The sequence below is a fragment of the Pleurodeles waltl genome, chromosome 1_2 (assembly GCF_031143425.1).
Source record: "Pleurodeles waltl isolate 20211129_DDA chromosome 1_2, aPleWal1.hap1.20221129, whole genome shotgun sequence".
Lineage (NCBI taxonomy): Eukaryota > Metazoa > Chordata > Amphibia > Caudata > Salamandridae > Pleurodeles > Pleurodeles waltl.
In genome coordinates this window covers 1,198,067,975-1,198,085,737 of record NC_090437.1, presented here as the reverse complement: position 1 = coordinate 1,198,085,737, position 17,763 = coordinate 1,198,067,975, and positions in this window count along the sequence as shown.

Genomic DNA, 17,763 nt, shown 5'->3' with positions numbered 1-17,763 from the left:
GCACGGAGGTCAGTGAACACCTCCTGTTTTTTGGGCTGTTTCTTGCATACCTTTTGGGATATGGTTGTGCAAGTGCTGCCTCGGGTCCCCCGAGGAGGCCTGGGACATACTCCCAAGCAGTAAAAGATGAGAGGAACGCAGCTACATTCACCATTTGCCATGGTGCAGATAACTGACTTGCTAGGCAGAGCGGTTGCGTCAACAGTAGCATTAAGGTGTCACACCTGGTTGAGGACATCTTTTTTTTTTTAGGGGATGTCCAGGCAAACCTGATTGACATGCCCTTTGATGGCACTCGCTTGTTTGGCGAGAAGGCAGACTCGGTGATGGAGCACTTAAAGAAATCTCAGTCTACAGTCAAGTCCTTGGGCCTCTCGGCGACCCCTCATCCACCATCTGCGTCCCAGCCCTTTCGTGGCTATGGAATGGGCTTGGTACTGCACCAACCCTATGATAGCCACAGTCACACGCAACCAACCCTGGCTATGTGAGGATGGGGGCGCTGTTCCTTCAGACCTAGAGAGTCTGCAGGCCAAAAGTTGTCTGCCAGCCAGCCCCTGCAGCTGCAGCCTCAAGCCTCCTAGTATGGATCTGTAGTACCATGCTTGCCCAGTTGAAGTAGAATATATCATCATCTGCGCCACTATCAGTCCATAACATTGTATGCATGGTACTGCAGATCATGAGGAAGGGTTATGTCCTGCCTTTCTAATCGTTTCAAACTCCTTCCCCTCTCCCCCCAAATATCACCAACATTCAAATAGCTGGCAGACGATCATTTTTCACTGCTCTGAGAGGAAGTTACGGCTCTCTTGGCCAAGAGAGCCATTGAAAGGGTCCTGATATCAGAAGCAGGCAGTAGTTATTTCCGATACTTTTTGATACCTTAAAAAAAACCAAGGGTCTTCGTCCTATTCTAGACTTAAGGACCATAAATCGATTCCTCAAGGAGAAGTTCAAGATTCTCACGTTGACGCAGGTCTTATCTGCCGTAAACCTAGAAGACTTGTTAGTAGCGCTGGAATTTTTTGGATGCATATTTTCATATTCTCATCCTCACTGCCCACAGGCTTTACCTGTGGTTTAAGGAAGGCCACATACACTTTCTGTTCCCTGTGCTGCCATTTGGCCTTGCCAGCACCCTTTCGGTATTCACCAAGATGGTGGGAGTGGTTGTAGCTCATCTGCACAGGTCAGGGGTTTCAGTTTTCCCCTACCTCGACAACTGGCTATTGAAGGCAGGTTCGGCCCAGGCTGTCGTCTCCTACCTCCATACTACAGCAAACCTCCTGAATTTGCCAGAGTTCGCTATAAACGTGCCAAAGTCACACCTAACTCCCTCTCAGATGCTCTCTCATAGGAACTGTTCTAGACACAGTGCAGATTCGGGCTTATCCTCCTGAGCCGCAAGTTGAGGATGAAATCTCACTGAAATCGGGATAGAGCACAAAACTACAGTATTGTAGCCTAAATATGCGGACTCTGCAGTAGGACCTGAAGTTCCAGCAGGCGCAGTATCGGGGAAATCTGCGTCACAGCAGTTCATTGTCCTGTCCCAAACAAATGATGATGGCCTTGACCAGCCTGTTGCTTTTATTAGCAGGAGGTTACTCCCCAGGGAGCAGCGTTGGAGTGCCGTTGCGAGGGAGGCCTTTACTGTGGTTTGGTCCCTGAAGAAGCTGAGACCATACCTTTTTGGTACTCACTTCACATTTCGAACTGACCACAGACCTCACAGATGGCTGATGCAAATGAAAGGAGAAAACCCTAAACTATTGAGGTGGTCCATATCCCTACATGGAATGGACTTTGTAGTGGAACACAGACCTGGGACTGCCAATGCTGATGGCCTTTCCAGGTTCTTCCACTTAGAAAATGAAGACTCTCTTGGGAAAGGTTAGTCTCATCCTCTTTTGTTTGGGGGGGGGGGGGGGGCAGGGGGTTGTCTTGGGAAATGCCTCCCTTGGCATGGTTACCCCCTAACTTGTTGCTTTTGTTAATGCCAGTTATGATTGAAAGTGTGCTGAGACCCTGCTAACCAGGCCTCAGCACCAGTGTTCTTTCCCTAAATTGTAAGTTTGTTCCCACAATTGGCACAGCCCTGGCACACAGATAAGTCCCTTATAAATGGTACCTCTGGTACCAAGAGCCCTGTGGCCAGGGAAGATCTCTAAATGCTGCAGCATGTATTATGCCACTCTGGGGATCCCTCTCAGCACATGTGCACTGCCTCACAGCTTGTGTTTCCTGGTGGGGAGAAAATGACTAAGTCGACATGGCACTCCCCTCAGGGTGCCATGCCAGCCTCGCACTGCCTATAGGTAAGTCACCCCTCTAACAGGCCTTACATCCCTAAGGCAGGGTGCACTATACCACAGGTGAGGGCATATGTGCATGAGCACTTTGCACCTACAGTGTCTAAGCAAAACCTTAGACACTGTAAGTGCAGGGTAGCCATAAAGAGTACATGGTCTGGGAGTCTGTCAAACACAAACTCCACAGTTCCATAATGGCTACACTGAAATCTGGGAAGTTTGGAATCAAACTTCTCAGCACAATAAATGCACACTGATGCCAGTGTGGGATGTATTGTAAAATGCACCCAGAGGGCATCTTAGAGATGCCCCCTGAATACCAGTCCAAGTGCTAGGCTGACAAGTTTCTACCAGCCTGCCACAACCAGACGAGTTTTTGGCCACATAGGGTGAGTGCCTTTGTCACTCTGGCCAGGAACAAAGCATGTACTGGGTGGAGGTGCTTCTCACCTCCCCCTGCAGGAACTGGAACACCTGGCGGTGAGCCTCAAAAAGCTCCTGCCTGTTGTTCCAGCACTCCAGGACATCCCAGCTAGTGGAGATGCCTGCCCCTCTGGACACAGCCCCCACTTTTGGCATCAAGTCCGAAAGAGATAATGAGAAACGAGGAGTCACCTACCAGTCAGGACAGCCCCTAAGGTGCCCTGAGCTGAGGTGACCCCTGCCTTTAGAAATCCTCTATCTTGAGTTTCGAGGATTCCCCCAATAGGAATAGGGATGTGCCCCCCACCCCGGAGGAGTCACAAAGAGGGTGTAGCCACCCTTAAGGACAGTAGCCATTGGCTACTGCCCCCATGACCTAAACGCACCCCTAAATTTAGTATTAAGAGGCGACCCTGAACCCAGGAAATCATTCATGCAACCTGAAGAAAGGACTGCTGACCTGAAAGCCCTGCAGAGATGAGACACTAACTGACTTGGCCCAAGCCCTACCGGCCTGTCTCCAGACTCAAAGAACCTGCACAGCGACGCATCCGACGAGACCAGCGACCTCTGAGGACTCAGAGGACTGCCTGCACCTAAAGGACCAAGAAACTCCTCTGAACAGTGGCACTGTTCAGAAACTCCAACAACTTTGAAGCAACTTTTAAAGAGATTCTCCCTTCCTGCCGGAAGTGTGAGACTTCACACTCTGTGGTGTTGGTTGTCCTGGACTCGCACCGGGTGCAGAGAGGACTCCAACAACGTGGACATCCTGAGTCGACCTCCCTGCACCCTCACAGCAACGCCTGCATAGAGGATCCAGAGCCTCCCCCTGACCGCGACTGCCTGGTAACAAGGGAACCTGACACCTGGACCAAGCACTGCACCGCAGCCCCCAGGACTGAGAGGAACCACCTACCAGTGCAGGAGTGACCAGCAGGTGGCCCTCATCCTAGCCCAGTCAGTGGCTGGCCCAAGAAGCCCCCCTGTGTCCTGCCTGCATCGCCTAAGTGACCCCTGGGTCCCTCCATTGCGTTCAATAGCAAACCAGATGCCTACTTTGCCTACTGCACCCAGCTGCCCCTGTGCCGCTGAGGGTGTATTTTGCTGGCTTGTGTGCCCCCCGCCCCCCCAACCCCCAGTACTCTACAAAAACCCCCCTGGTCTGCTCCCTAAGGACGCAGGTGCTTACCTGTAAGCAGACTAGGACCGGAGCACCCCTGTTCTTCATAGGCGCCAATGTATTTTGGGCCCTCCTTTGACCTCTGCACCTGACCGGCCCTGTGTTGCTGGTGCTGTGGCTTTGGGGTACCCTTGAACCCCCAGCTGTGGGCTGCCTATGCCCAGGAGACTGACTGTGTAAGTGGTTTACTTACCTGAGAAGCCTAACCAAACTTACCTCCCCCAGGAACTGTTGATTTTTGCACTGTGTCCACTTTTAAAATAGCTTATTTCCATTTTAACCAAAACTGTGTGTACTACTGTTTTAAATCAGTTATATACTTACCTGTGTGAAGCACCATGCATTTTATGTACTCACCTCAAATCTTGAATCTTGTGGTTCTAAAATAAAGAAAATATATTTTTCCATATAAAAACTATTGGCCTGGAGTTAAGTCTGAGTGTGTGTTCCTCATTTTATTGCCTGTGTGTGTACAACAAATGCTGAACACTACCCTCTGATAAGCCTACTGCTCGACCACACTACCACAAAACAGAGCATTAGTATTATCAAATTTTGCCACTATCAACCTCTAAGGGGAACCCTTGGACTCTGTGCACACTAGCTCTCACTTTGAGATAGTATATACAGAGCCAAGTTCCTACACACATGATCTCATATATACCTTACATTTCTTTGACTACATTCTGATTTAAGTTTCCTATATCCACCTACATTCCAAGATTGAGAGACCTGGCTGTTCGAAGTGCCCAATTCCTACTCTAATTCACTCCCCACCCTATCTTCGAAGCTCAGCATAGAGTTCGATAAGCGTTGAAAACTATTTCTTGTTTCTAGGTCCTTAGTTGGCTACTTTATGTTGTCCTCCTGAACTGTCACCTGCAAACCACTTTCACTTATGTTTGCGACTGTTCTGACACTATGGACATTATGCGAGCCCAACCTAACTTGATTGGTCCGGAAATGGTAGTCCTACTGTTCCTCCTCCACTATCTCACTCGGATGTACAAACCTTACGCCTGCTCTCAAAACCTTTCTCTTCCCTCACCACAACTGATTTTACAATTTCCAAATAAAACTGCACCTTTGTCATGTTGTAGACTCTCGCTGTAGTAACAAGACTGCTGGAGTTTGGACAGCAGCACCACAGAGTATGGGGGGACGGATACTGATCCATGATTTGCTATTATGAGGATAATGAAACGCAGCATTATTACAGCAGTGACCAGAAACGTGAAACACAGGAAGAGTCCCACCATATTGTCACAGTAGTGTCCCTAATACCCCTAAATACACTACTAATTTTCAACATGAGAGCAATAGCAGTGTTGACCCTAATCCACCTGTTTAGTCCCAGGAATGAAGCCCACTCCCCATACCTGTGTTTGAGGTAACAAAGAGGTCTGTTAGTCTGCTGGCAGACAACCAACATAGAAAAGGAAGATAGACAAAGAAGTGTGAGGTTTCAGCAGAAACTGCAACAATGTGCAGCGTGACCTAGTAAGCTGGCTGGAATGTCCCCTCGGACTTATTTTCAGACAGCCTGTTGTTTTATAATTAAACACGTTGGTGGCCTGAAAACTGCCCAGACATGATAATGTCATGTCTGTGTAAGGTAGACATTGTACTCTCTTGACTGGCAGTAGTTGATAAATTATTGTGTATCGCCTTGGAGTGAGCACAGAATGATGCGTCATGCAGAGAAATGAATAACAAGTCTGCGGGGAAGATTACAAAACATCAACATTAAAGTGAAGCCTTGCTGAAATAATAGGAGAAATAAAATGGCAAATGACCAAGAGCCAGATGTATCAAAGGGTTTTACCCCTTCTGTGTCTATGGGTGACAATGCGTTGGTACATATGGCCCTAGGTGAGAGGGCACAGGCCTCTGACCCAGGCTAAAATAAATGCCTACATAAAACACTAACATAGCTTCACAATATCCTCCCCATTGTATGGTTGAGTGTGTCATGGTTCGTAAAAATATAACCTATGGCTAAAGTCATTATACTGGCAACAAATCATATTAAAAGCAAACTAAAGTTGAATGTACATAAAAGGAGATAAAATGTCTGTCAAGCAAAGAGCAAGTCAAATTGAAACGGATAATTTAGAAGTTTGAAAAAAATGTATCCATCAAATGAAAGCCAAATGTCATCAATAATAGTGATCTTTTAGAAAATCCCCAATGTCTTCAACTGTAATTGAATTGAGGAGAGACTCCATTTCGGCAGGTGACAAACTAATCAAGTCGTTGACAAAGAAAACAAGGGCACATCCATTGCCTCAGCCACAGCTCCATCTGAGGTGGCAGAATCTCATCCAGTGCCAGGTGTTGTAGCACCAGGAGCCACTTGATCCACAAAGGGTGGCTCATAGGAAGCATCTCGTAGAAACCATAATCTCAGTGTGCAAGTTTGGTAATGAGCCCTCTTCGAGAACATCAGCAGACCCACTTCCAAAGAAGGTATGCGCTGCATAGCAAGACACTTCCAGTGCATGGAAGAATGGGCACCACAAACATCGAAAGACGGATTGCATGCTTTCAGAACCGATCTGAACGACAATGACCAGGTGGGCTCCAGTTCTTTAGGGGTGGTGCTCCGAAATACTGCATCATGCATTCACAACACAGTTGGGCTGGTAGAAGCGGCATCAGTCCTCTTTGTTTAGATGGGGCAGCCATTGCGGATAAAAAGAAATAGCAACAGCAAGATACCAGCCATTAGTTCCAAAATTATAGGTAATCCCTGAAAGACACTTGAAAATACTAAGTATATGGCTGAAGTTATAAAACCAGTACTGACAGCCTTAAAGAAATGTACAGTCCCCCGGTGGTGGTAGATGCATTGAAAGTGCAACATATGAGTTCACCAAAATGTTTTGGAAAGTTAGTATTTAAAAGGGACTTTATCTCTGCTGATGGTCTTGCTGCTTGGAGAGCATAGGTCTGGCAGGCAGATGTAAGCGCCACATGTTTTTGAAACTGAGCTTTCAGTCTGCTCAGCTTGTCAAAATTTACATTTGAAATAGCAATATGAGGGCATATTTCTGCAACTTTTATCTCTTGTGGTGGGGAAAAGCATGTTTCCGCAACATGTTACAATTTGAAAGACTGAAACTACGTAGGCAATTCCAGCTCACATTTCACAACAATTTTCTCCATTCAGCATCACATAACTCCTACTCAAGTACACTTGGAATGCCAGACAAAATCAAAGGGACAGGAACACCCTTCAGATAAAAGGGAAAATTTGCAGCTGAAGCATTAAATGCTTCGTGCAAGGACAGCTGTTTACAAATCATTGAATGGCTCACAGAAGTCTTGCATTCGCTGCTTCTAGAAAGACCTCTTTCATGCCATTGAAACATTTGTACGTAAAGGGTACTTTCCACACCTCATGGATGTAACTATCTCCTAGTTTTTCAAATCTGCCTACAGGTATGAGCTTTAAACACAAAGTGAATTGAAGTGTTGAAATGGGCAGAGTAATAACTCCATGTATTAACCAAACTGCAGATGGTATTTCTGCCTCAGTGAAAGGCAACTTTTCGATGTTTGACATGATATATGTTGCTTCTTTTTTAGCCATTAGATGTTGCTTTGGTTTCAAATTGAATGCAGAAAACAGTTCCCTGGAGCTGACATGGTGCCAGGGTACGCAACCACGTTTCAGTATTTGTTACGTCCAACCTAACTGCATCATGGACCTTTGCTGACTGTCCATGGGGTACAAATGACGTATTGTTTTGTATGCTGTCTGTTGCAGATGAAATTATACTGTTTTAGGTGTAAATGCGGTTGGACAAAATGTTCACACCATTATCTACAAAGGCTAGAGCTTTCTGGATGTTTTCCTTATCTATTTACTTCAACGAGCAGTGGCATATTTTTGGGAAAGTTTCCAAATTTCATTATATATTGCATAAAGAAACGATTTGTGCGTGGTTTCCTGAAACCTAACAAGAAATCTTGTAAGTCTGTGTTTTCTGACAGGAGACTAAGGTGTTCCTTAACAGCTGCTAGTGTGGAAGAGTTCAATCATTAGTGACATAGTTTGCCCACATTGTAAGTGATAACGATGCCTGAGTGTTTATTTGATGTATAACGAGGGTCAGGTCTATTCGTTCTAAAACACCTTGTATACGAATGACAACCATTTGTGTCCACTGTCCCATTATGACTGGAAAGTATAGAGTTAAATGTTCCATTTTGGACCCACCCGTTAAGCTGTTCTTGAGTGATATTTAACATCATTGGCAATTTGTCATTCAATTCCTTAATCTTTGCTAAACCTAAACAACTTGCTTGTTCTACTCTCATTTAAAAGTATAATTTGCAATGGAATAAGCCATGCTCTAAACAAAGCTCCTTGTCCCTGTGTTTGCCAATATATAGCCCCCCACACACTCTTTAAATCAATTAACTTCAACCAAAATGTATAGCATTCAATATCCAACTGAGAAACAAAAGAATCAGAATATATTTATTTGGGGTCTGTTAACAAGACATTTTCCAATTTCATTGGAGGCAGTTTAAAATAAGACTCAGTATTTCTAACATCATGCCCAGTGAAATATGCAAAATTTTCTACATATGGTTTAGAACTCCCCATTGGTGAAGTTGGACAATGTTTCCATTGTGTGTAATTATAAACAGTTTTTGGGATGCTGGCTTTATGTATGAAATGATGGAAACAACATTTCCCCATACTTAGCTGTTTGGTAAATATCTTCACTTTCAAACAACAGTATTGTATTCAAGCGCAGAAGCATGGAATCAACTGTTTTAAGATCCCAATCATCAGAAACAACTTCAGCTGTTATTACATCATTCATTGAAACTTTACATATATGTGGAAATTCAATAATTTCCTTTGGCCTGAATATATTACATGGAACTTTATCCCAAACAGTCCCATAAGGAATCAGAATAGTTCAAATGTTTACTGGTACCATGTGTTCCCAGGACTGGAACTGGTGTGCCATATGAGTGGCCAAATTCAGTTTTTACAGTAATATTTTCAAGCACTAGGTCTCCAACTTTTGGAATCCAGCCGGTTGATGTTGGTAAATCCCTCATTCTCAAGGTGGCGGCACATGCAGATGGGTTTTCATCACAGAACTGTTGTCATTTCCACAAGGCAGTGACATGTCCATTTATGTCAAAAGGTGTGTTTGTCGCAACTGTGCCGGGACCGCAAAGATCTGGGACAAACATAGGTATGCTGAACAGGACGTGGAGAAGTGTGGCTCAATGGTTAGAGCGGCAGACCCTGATGCAGAAATCTGGCTCAGGACCAAGGTTCAATTCCCGCCTCGGCGGTTCTTGGGCTCAATTTCCTCGGACCTGATAATTCTCGCATCGGTGCCTAATCTAATTCATGGGTCCCACTCTGTAACTCTGGGCAATAGCTTGCTTAATCTCCACAACGGCCCCAACAACGCTGGGATGCCTTGCTTCACCTTGGAGGGTGCCCAGGAGTGGGCACCTCACAGGGAAAAGCCAGGAGGGGTTCCACAGCGGTATGCGTACAGCGCCTTGAGACCCTAACGGGTGAGTAGTGTGCTATACAAGTACGAAGTTTACGTCATAAGGAGTGTGTCCCCTCAAGGATCTTCTGGGCAGATTGAGTGCTTTCTGGATTGTAAACAGGTGGCTAAGCCAACTATGACTCATATCTAGTACTCTTGCTGTTAAGGATTGCTCCACCACCGTGTTTCCCTCAGAAGGATAGAGAGACGTGAAATGGAGTTGGACACCCATTATTGCCATAGTGTACCTGAATGCCCTGGAGGCAAAGGCAGGGCCCTGGTCCAAATGGAATGCCACAACTGCATATATCATGATAAAGACTTACAAATCTTTAATAACAGGTCAGCTAATCATTGTGGCCATACCCATAGAAATCTGTAGCAAGAATCAACAGCAACTAAAATGTATTTGTATGCACCATCATGTGTTAGAGGACCACAGTGCTTTTATTTGATCTAATTTCTGGTCTTGGTTGGGGATCACACGATCACCCACCCCTGGTATTGTCACAAATGCCTCATTTTGGGCCCTTAGAAGGTAGGAATATTTGGCTGGGTATGCCTTCGGTAAGGGCTTGCTGTCAGCCAAAGCTTTCACAGCAGCCAGTGTTTCATCATCCAACCTCGTCCTAGAATGAGTAACCACAGCAACAGAAGTTGTGGCTACAGAGGACTTGCCTGCCTTATCAGCCAATGTGTTTCTTGCAATCTGTGTTACTACACGTTGATGGCCCATTGTATGTACTACCTGGGTATCTTTTAAATCTGCTACTTTCCCCCACAGATGTCTGTGTTTTAAGGTGTTCCCTTTGAATCTCTGAACCCATTCTGGCACCTGTAATGCAGGTATGTGTTAAAGGACTGGACACAATAATATGAATTGCACACAGTATTAACAGTTTAGGATCTACATGTTCCAGTGACAATAATAAAGCCTTAAGCTCTGCCACCCTAGGGTCTGCGTGTATGTATTCTGAGGGTGAAACTTGCCATCCCTCGTGCATCCACTCTCAGCTCCACAAGCGGTGGAGTATTGTTGTTTGGTGTCTACTGCTGATTGCGCTGAACCATCAGTGTAAATGAACATTTGAAATTGATCAATGGGCAAAATGTTTGTGTTGGGTAATGAAGTTCATATTGAAGGAATTCTTGGGTCTGTAATATTGGGTCAAAAACATAATTGACATCAGTGGCTGTTAGATAGGTTGCCCATTGAATCCAATGTGAATGTAATGCTTTTGCATTTGGAATGCAAGCTGTTGTGACAGCCTCTAAGGCAGGTATTGGGGTCACAACAACAATGTGTTTCCCCTGGGCCAGAGGTCTTTTATGACAGCCATCTGAACAGCAGTCACAATTTTCTCAGTGGGAGCAAAGCGCTGTTCAGCCATGGAATATAAATGTGATTTATATGCTATTTAAACGGTATCTCCCTCATTGTTACGTAGGTGAATATGCTGCCACCAGAAATTACTCCGATGACCAAGTTTGTTTTGTTGTCGTGTGTGTAAATGTTTTGGTTCAAGCATTTCCTGCAGTAATGCTCTGAGAACGTGCATGTTCAACTGTCCAATATTTGCTTGAGAATTCTGGATGTATCAAATCATAAAGTGGTTTTCTGCATTGTGCATAATCTGGAATGTAAGTTCTGCCAAAATTGAAAAAGCCCAATAATGAATGTAGCTTTTTGATGGTGTTTGTAATTGTGCACACTTTTCTAGAAAGTAAGGCACCAGACTCTTTCCTACATATGATAACTCATATCCCAAAAACAGGACACTGAGAAAGACCATCTTTTTTTTTTTTTTCTTGAAGTTAAACTTGTAGTCTATTTCAGCGAAACCCACCACAATGCGGTCCACCTGTCTTAGGTGTGTGACCAGGTCCACATCTGTCAGATAGATGTCATCTACATAGGTTAACGCCTCAGGGTCCGTGTCGTATAGTATGGATGTTAAACTTGCTGAGAACAGCCCAGGACTGTTCATATACCCTTGTGGGAGTCAGCAACATTTCCTTTGTGAGCTTAATGCTTTGAAGACTGTCAAATCCCTGTGTGAGTGTGTGTCTCTCTGTTTGTTTAAGTGTCTTTAGTCTAAGACTATCCTATATGAATGGTCTGGCTTAACTATGGGGAACAAAGGGATGTTCATTGGTGATGCGCAGAGTTCTTTTACACCCTGGTACTCGAGATGTGTATTTCCCTCACTGATGCTTTAGTTCATGTTTAATGAGGTGTTGTGGTAGTGGTGTCTATCTTACTGGTATTGTGGGGTAAGGCGAGTCTTTATCCCATCCTACATGGTTGCGATACAGCCCTGGGCTTGTGGCAATGCCCAATCTACTGCATAAGCCTGTCTTAATTCTTCAGGGTCAAGAGCTGAGAAAGAGGGCACAATGACGTCTTCCCCTAGTGGGAGATTATGGACGAACTCTGGTGGCCAATATTGTAACACAATGGTAGCGTTTCCCACAATATAACCTTAATTGTACATTCTATAGCTACCTTGGGTAATATTTTTACTTTATAGACTCTATCTAGGAGGGAGGCGCTCATGTCTGCAGTTTCAACTTCTAAAAAGTCATTAGTTGCAGTCAGATCCAGAAGCTCTTGAAGATTCCGGGGAACTGTTGGCCTTTGTTGTGCTCTCTAGCAGAGTCCGTGCCCACAACATGTTCTTCAGTAAGGGTCTCATTATGTGTGGCATTTCTGGACATAATTGCTACCAATTATTTCTTTTTAAATTTAAACTGCTTTCTGATGGTTATGTTTCTCTTCCTTTTTTATGGAAGGTTCAGATGAGCGCTGTGAATCTTTTCTTGGTTTCAAATACTCGTTTTGTTAGTCAGAACCCCTCCTCTCGCACTGCATTTGTCTGGTGAGTCTTGAAAGGAATGAGGTTGGCATGTGTCTATATTGATATCTATCAAGAGTTTTTAAACTATCCCTATTTCTTAAATTGTATTGTTTCTCTGAGGTCTCAGAGATTCTCCTCTGTTTTACATTACCCTTATTTTGTTTTTGTTTATCCTAGTGGGTTTTTTTTAGGACCTTCAGCTGCTTGCCTGGTAGAATCCTTGCTGGATTTACCTTGTAATTGTGGTTTACCTTGTTTGGCTCCTAGACTGTCCCAACCTATACTGCTAAAAGTTTCAGCAATAATCTTTGGCAGCTCACGTCTTGATCCTGTACAGGAACAACCAGGAGCCATTGGCATGTTGCCAGTACTACTGCTTCCTCTTTAAGGTTAATTAATATTAGCAAGGATACGGTGGCAAAGTTTCCTATTAATTGCAGCCCCAAATCCAGGGCAGCGCCATATTAATTTTGTATTTGTTTAACACTTCTGGAAGATTTGCAAGTGTTGGTGTACTGTGTGGGGGTAGTGCAGAGTGCAGCAAACACTACACCCCAAGTGGTACAGTTGTCCACTGAGGGAACCATCCTGAATGGCAAGCACATTGTTAGAACTCTGTGTTTATCTTGGGGACCCGCATGAGGAAACACTACTTCCAAAGTGCACATTTTTGTGCTAACCAAAACAATATATTTTTCACTGTTGATTGGTACTTTACCCGTAGTTGTAACCACAGTAGCAGGATTACTGCCCATTGTGGCCACATATGGTTGCACTGGAGCAGTCCTTGCTGGGACGGTATTCAAAATCTGCATTACAAATTGTATTATTTGTCTATATAGTTCTACTAAATTAGTGTCTAAGCAGCATACTTCTGGTACAGGCATTGCACCGTCATTAGGGTGTGGTATATAGGGTACCAATTCAGGCCATGTAGGTCTGTCATTACTTAAAGGACCTACTCTAACGTCCTGTGGACTGTGGGTAGGGCACCATCAAGCCAGTTTTGGTGTCCTTGATTAGATAGTGGTATTTCTAAATACACACTTGAGAGAGATATCCCCCCCCCCCCCCTCCTGTTTCCCATCTTCTGCTGGCAAAGTGACCCAAGAATAAAACTAATTCTGTTCTATATGCGTCATGAGCCTCAATGACAAATGTAACTGCGCCTCACTTATTTGTGAGGCCATTATTTAATAAATGTGTTGTGAGAGGGAGTCGCATGCTTGCTGCAATTATGACCATGTTTTGGTGCACCATTTAAAAAAAAAAAAATATTTAGGAAATTGAATTGTTCAAAGATAGAAACACCAATTTGGGGGATCCTTTGAAAAGTTGAACCTTGAATAACCTACAGTGTCAAATATGTACTACCTATCTAGCTGAGAAGGGTGTTTCCTAATTCCACAGATCTCTCTGTACATGGTAATTAGGGTGCCTTTGTATGAAATGAGATGAAGACACTTAGGAGATCTGTAAAATCAGTGGCTAACCAATATTGGCAGCGCCATGTTGTTGGCTCTTGCTATAGCAACCAGACAGCTGGATTTTGTGAAGGAGCACCATTAAGTATTGGGGGGGTACTGAGACTGACCCCACAGTGTGACAACCGTCTGCCTAACCCTTGCATCTAGCTAGCAGCGCTTCACCAATGCTGAAGGTAGAAGTGATTTGTGGCAGCCTATCACCTGACATTCAAGCTCCTCAGGTAAGTCGTGGTGGAACAGATTGTACCCCTTTCTCTCACATATACAAGTCTCATACATTGAAAGGCAAACAGAATCTTGGTTCAGTATATATTTTATTGAAGCAACTGCGTTCTATGTAAATAGGCATGAATTGCGATTATGAGGATAACAAAACAATTCTATTAGAGCAGTGACCAGGAAAGTGAAACGCTGGAAGAGTCCCACCATATTGTCATAATTGTGTCCCTAACATCCCTAGCTACACTACTAACTTTCCACATAAGAGCAATAGCAGTGTTAGCACTAATCCACCCATCTAGTCCTGGGAAGGAAGCCCAATCCCCATACTTGTGTTAGAGGTAACAAAGAAGGTCTGTTGGCAGTCCTCCCATGTATACAAAGAGGAAGCGTGTGGTTTCAGCAGAAACTGCAACAATGTGCAGCATGAGATGGCAGCTGACTAGAATGTCCCATTTGCCTTATTTTCAGGCAGCCTGTTGTTTTTATAATAAAACATGGTGTTCTGAGAATTGCCCAGACATGGTAATGTGTCTTTTCTGTGTAAGGTAGCCATTGCACTCTCTGGACCGGTAAAGTATTGTGTATAGCCTTGGAATGAGCACAGGATAAAATGCTGTGCAGAGAAATAAATAACAATTCTGCGTGGATGGGCAACTGGTATGAAGTATTAAAACTTCGACACTGAAGTGAAGCCTTGCTAAATTAATAAGAGAAATAAAATGGCAAATGACTAGGTGAGAAGGCACAGGCCTCAGACCCAGGCTAAAATAAATGTGCCTACATAAAACGCTAAAATAACCTCTCAACAGTCACATCCCTTCCATTCTTACTTGCTCCAAATCCAGCTTGTTTTATGTCATCAGTTGATATTTCACACAAGCTTGGGCACTTGGCAAATGCATACAAGAGTTGTGAGCGATTCAATGGATGAAATATTCGTAATCTTTTCCTTCTGTTGTTGTCATACTGGGGTTCCTAAAAGACCCACAGGTTAGCCCTGTTTTGTTTTTTTGTCCCTACTTTCTCCTTTCTCGATCTCTGCACATTTGCATTACTCTTATTAACCACATAGATCCTACCCTTTCCTGAATGATCTGGACTGATGTCCCCTCTCGACTTTTGATTTTTCTCCCAACATTCTTAGGATTTAACCTACACTTCTTCCTTCCTCTTTCAGTGAGCACCCTTACTCTTCCGCAGAGAAACTTGTAAAACTGAACTGCGTTTGTTTTAATAGAACTTCCTTCTGTTTTCCCCTCACCCCTGTATGTGGGGGTACACTCACTCTGACTTCCTTTACCCTGTTGTCTTCCATTCTTGAATTAGCTGACCACTGGGGGTTCCTTTTACACTTAGGGGCCTAACCTGCAAACGCCACCTTCTCACAAAATACCCTTCTGTTTTTAAAAATTCAGGTGCGTGGAATTTAGCCACTATAACCACGATATCCCCACCACTTTTTTTTTATTTAATATCAACATCGGTTGTTTTGAGATCTAAACCATTGTATGACGAATCTCACAGGTGGATTCTACTGCCCCTTCGCTGCGGAGTCACTTACAGCTTGTTCTTTCACATCTTCTACTGGCCGAACTATGGAGGCGATAAAATTATGAATTTGTTTTAGTTCTGCTGTAAATCACTTGTGAATATTTGTTGTGCCTTTGCCAAGTCATTGTTTACTGCTAGGGCTTCTAGAACACCTTGCAAGGTATTTCGCATTAAACACATTAGGATCCGACCTAGATGAATATGGCGTTGCTGAATATAAGTAGTGGAGAGGAGTTATCCAGTGCTGATTTCATAGTTACACCACCATTGTACACAGACTTCCTTTTCCAATGTCCACTACTGTCCTCCAAATCTTTTACCTTTCCCAGTAAAGGGCTTCCTTCCTCCGATAATAAACTATTTATCAAAAGAGGGTAAAGCGGGGCAACAAGGGAAGTCTTGGTTCCGGTAGGGAGCTCGCTGATGTTTCTGTTCTCATATCACTATGCCCCCCCCTCCCCCCCCATGTCCTTTTTCCCGGTTGATATATTTGTAGCCTTATATTGATTGTTTCAGGGGAGTCCTGCGGCCGCCGGAGTTCGTGGGGGTGTCCAACTGGGTTTTTCTCCTCTAATACTCTCATATTTATATTCCTGTCAGTCAGTGCTTTAAATGGAAAAATAGAAGTGCAGGTACTCTGTGATAGAGTACCTGCTTGTTTCCGAGAAGTGCCGGTACTCTCCAATTAAAAGTATTACGTTTATCTTGAGATATGCCGGTACTCTCCCTCTCAAAATAAAAAAGTGCAGGTACTCAGTACCGGAGAGTACCGGCCCATTTAAAGCACTGCTGTCAGGGGTACCGACTGCACTGTCCACAGGGTGATCGCACAAGGCTTGTTCCTGTTTAGGCTGCCTTGTCACTGGTCCACCACCTCTGGCCTGTCTCTGTACCTGCAGAACCCGCGATCTGGACCTATTCTGTGGCATCGTGCGTAAACTGCTGCTTGCTGCTCCCTTCACCTGCTGATGCAGTCACAGCAGTCGAGCCTGCTCCAGCCACCTACCCCTCCCTGCGAAACGCACTCACTGCTCCAGACTTTCTTGCCTCGTTGCCACCGCTACCACAATAAGGCTGTAAATTACTTCTTTCTTGAAAATGAGAGACTTCAACCATGCCATGCCCTCCTCTGCTCTCCAGGAGGAACAAACACAGCCTTCCCAGGTACACCTGCGGTGAGCCTCTGGTCCGCCCCCTAATGTCTCCGGGTTCGCCAAAGTAGTCCAGACACCGACCCACTAGCTCGACACTACCATAATATGCATCTCCGCCGAACTCTGCGCTCCCGGCTTCCTCGACGCACCCGCAGTTCCGGGATGCAGGCACGAGCAGGGCAGCGGGGTCGTGAGGGTGTGAGAATGAGCAACACCAGAGCTTCTGCAGTGATGCGTGTGCAGCAACAGCAGGGAATGGGCAACCTAACCAGTTTAAAAGACCTTCATCCAACTGGGCTCCAACCCCATAAGCCCTTCGTTGTCAGTGTGAAACTTGATGTACAGTTGAGGGACTGCCATACTTCTGCCAACCAGAATTTTCCGAAACGCAAACCACAACTAAATCACATGCTGCTCCAGCATTGCCTCTGTCCTATGTTCACATGTATGAATCATCCCATGTCGGTTGGTTGAGAGTCTTTAAATAACAGTAAACTGTGTTAAAGTGGACTCGGGCCTCAACAACTTTGTTTATTTAGTCGCACATTCACCTTACCTGAAACAGCCCAAACCTCAGCCAGTGAGGTGGAAGTTCTAAGCTCTCCAGCTTGCTCTAGAGGCCACCATCGCGCACATTTCTCCCAGAGTTTTGTGAAGGAGACCCCGAGAAAAAACTCTCCTTTACCCTCTGTGACTTACTACTTTCCTGGTCTACCCTGATCATCTGCCAGCCCTGCCTTCAGCTTTCAGAGTGCTGTACGTTGTTCTCATGATAACTGTGTGGAAAATCTGATTTCCTGAGCCAGGGAGACCTATCCTTTGTTACTAGCTGTCGCCAAGACTAACTAAAAAAACAAAATCTCTTTACAAATCCTGCTCTGTCTGCTATAATGATGACAAACATGAGCAGTGTATTTTATTTTTGCCTTTTCCAATGCACAAAACTTCATGAGTCAACAATCATAAAACAATTCCTTTCAAGACTGAAGGAGAGAGGAGATTCACACTATACTTCTGGAGAAAAATAAATACT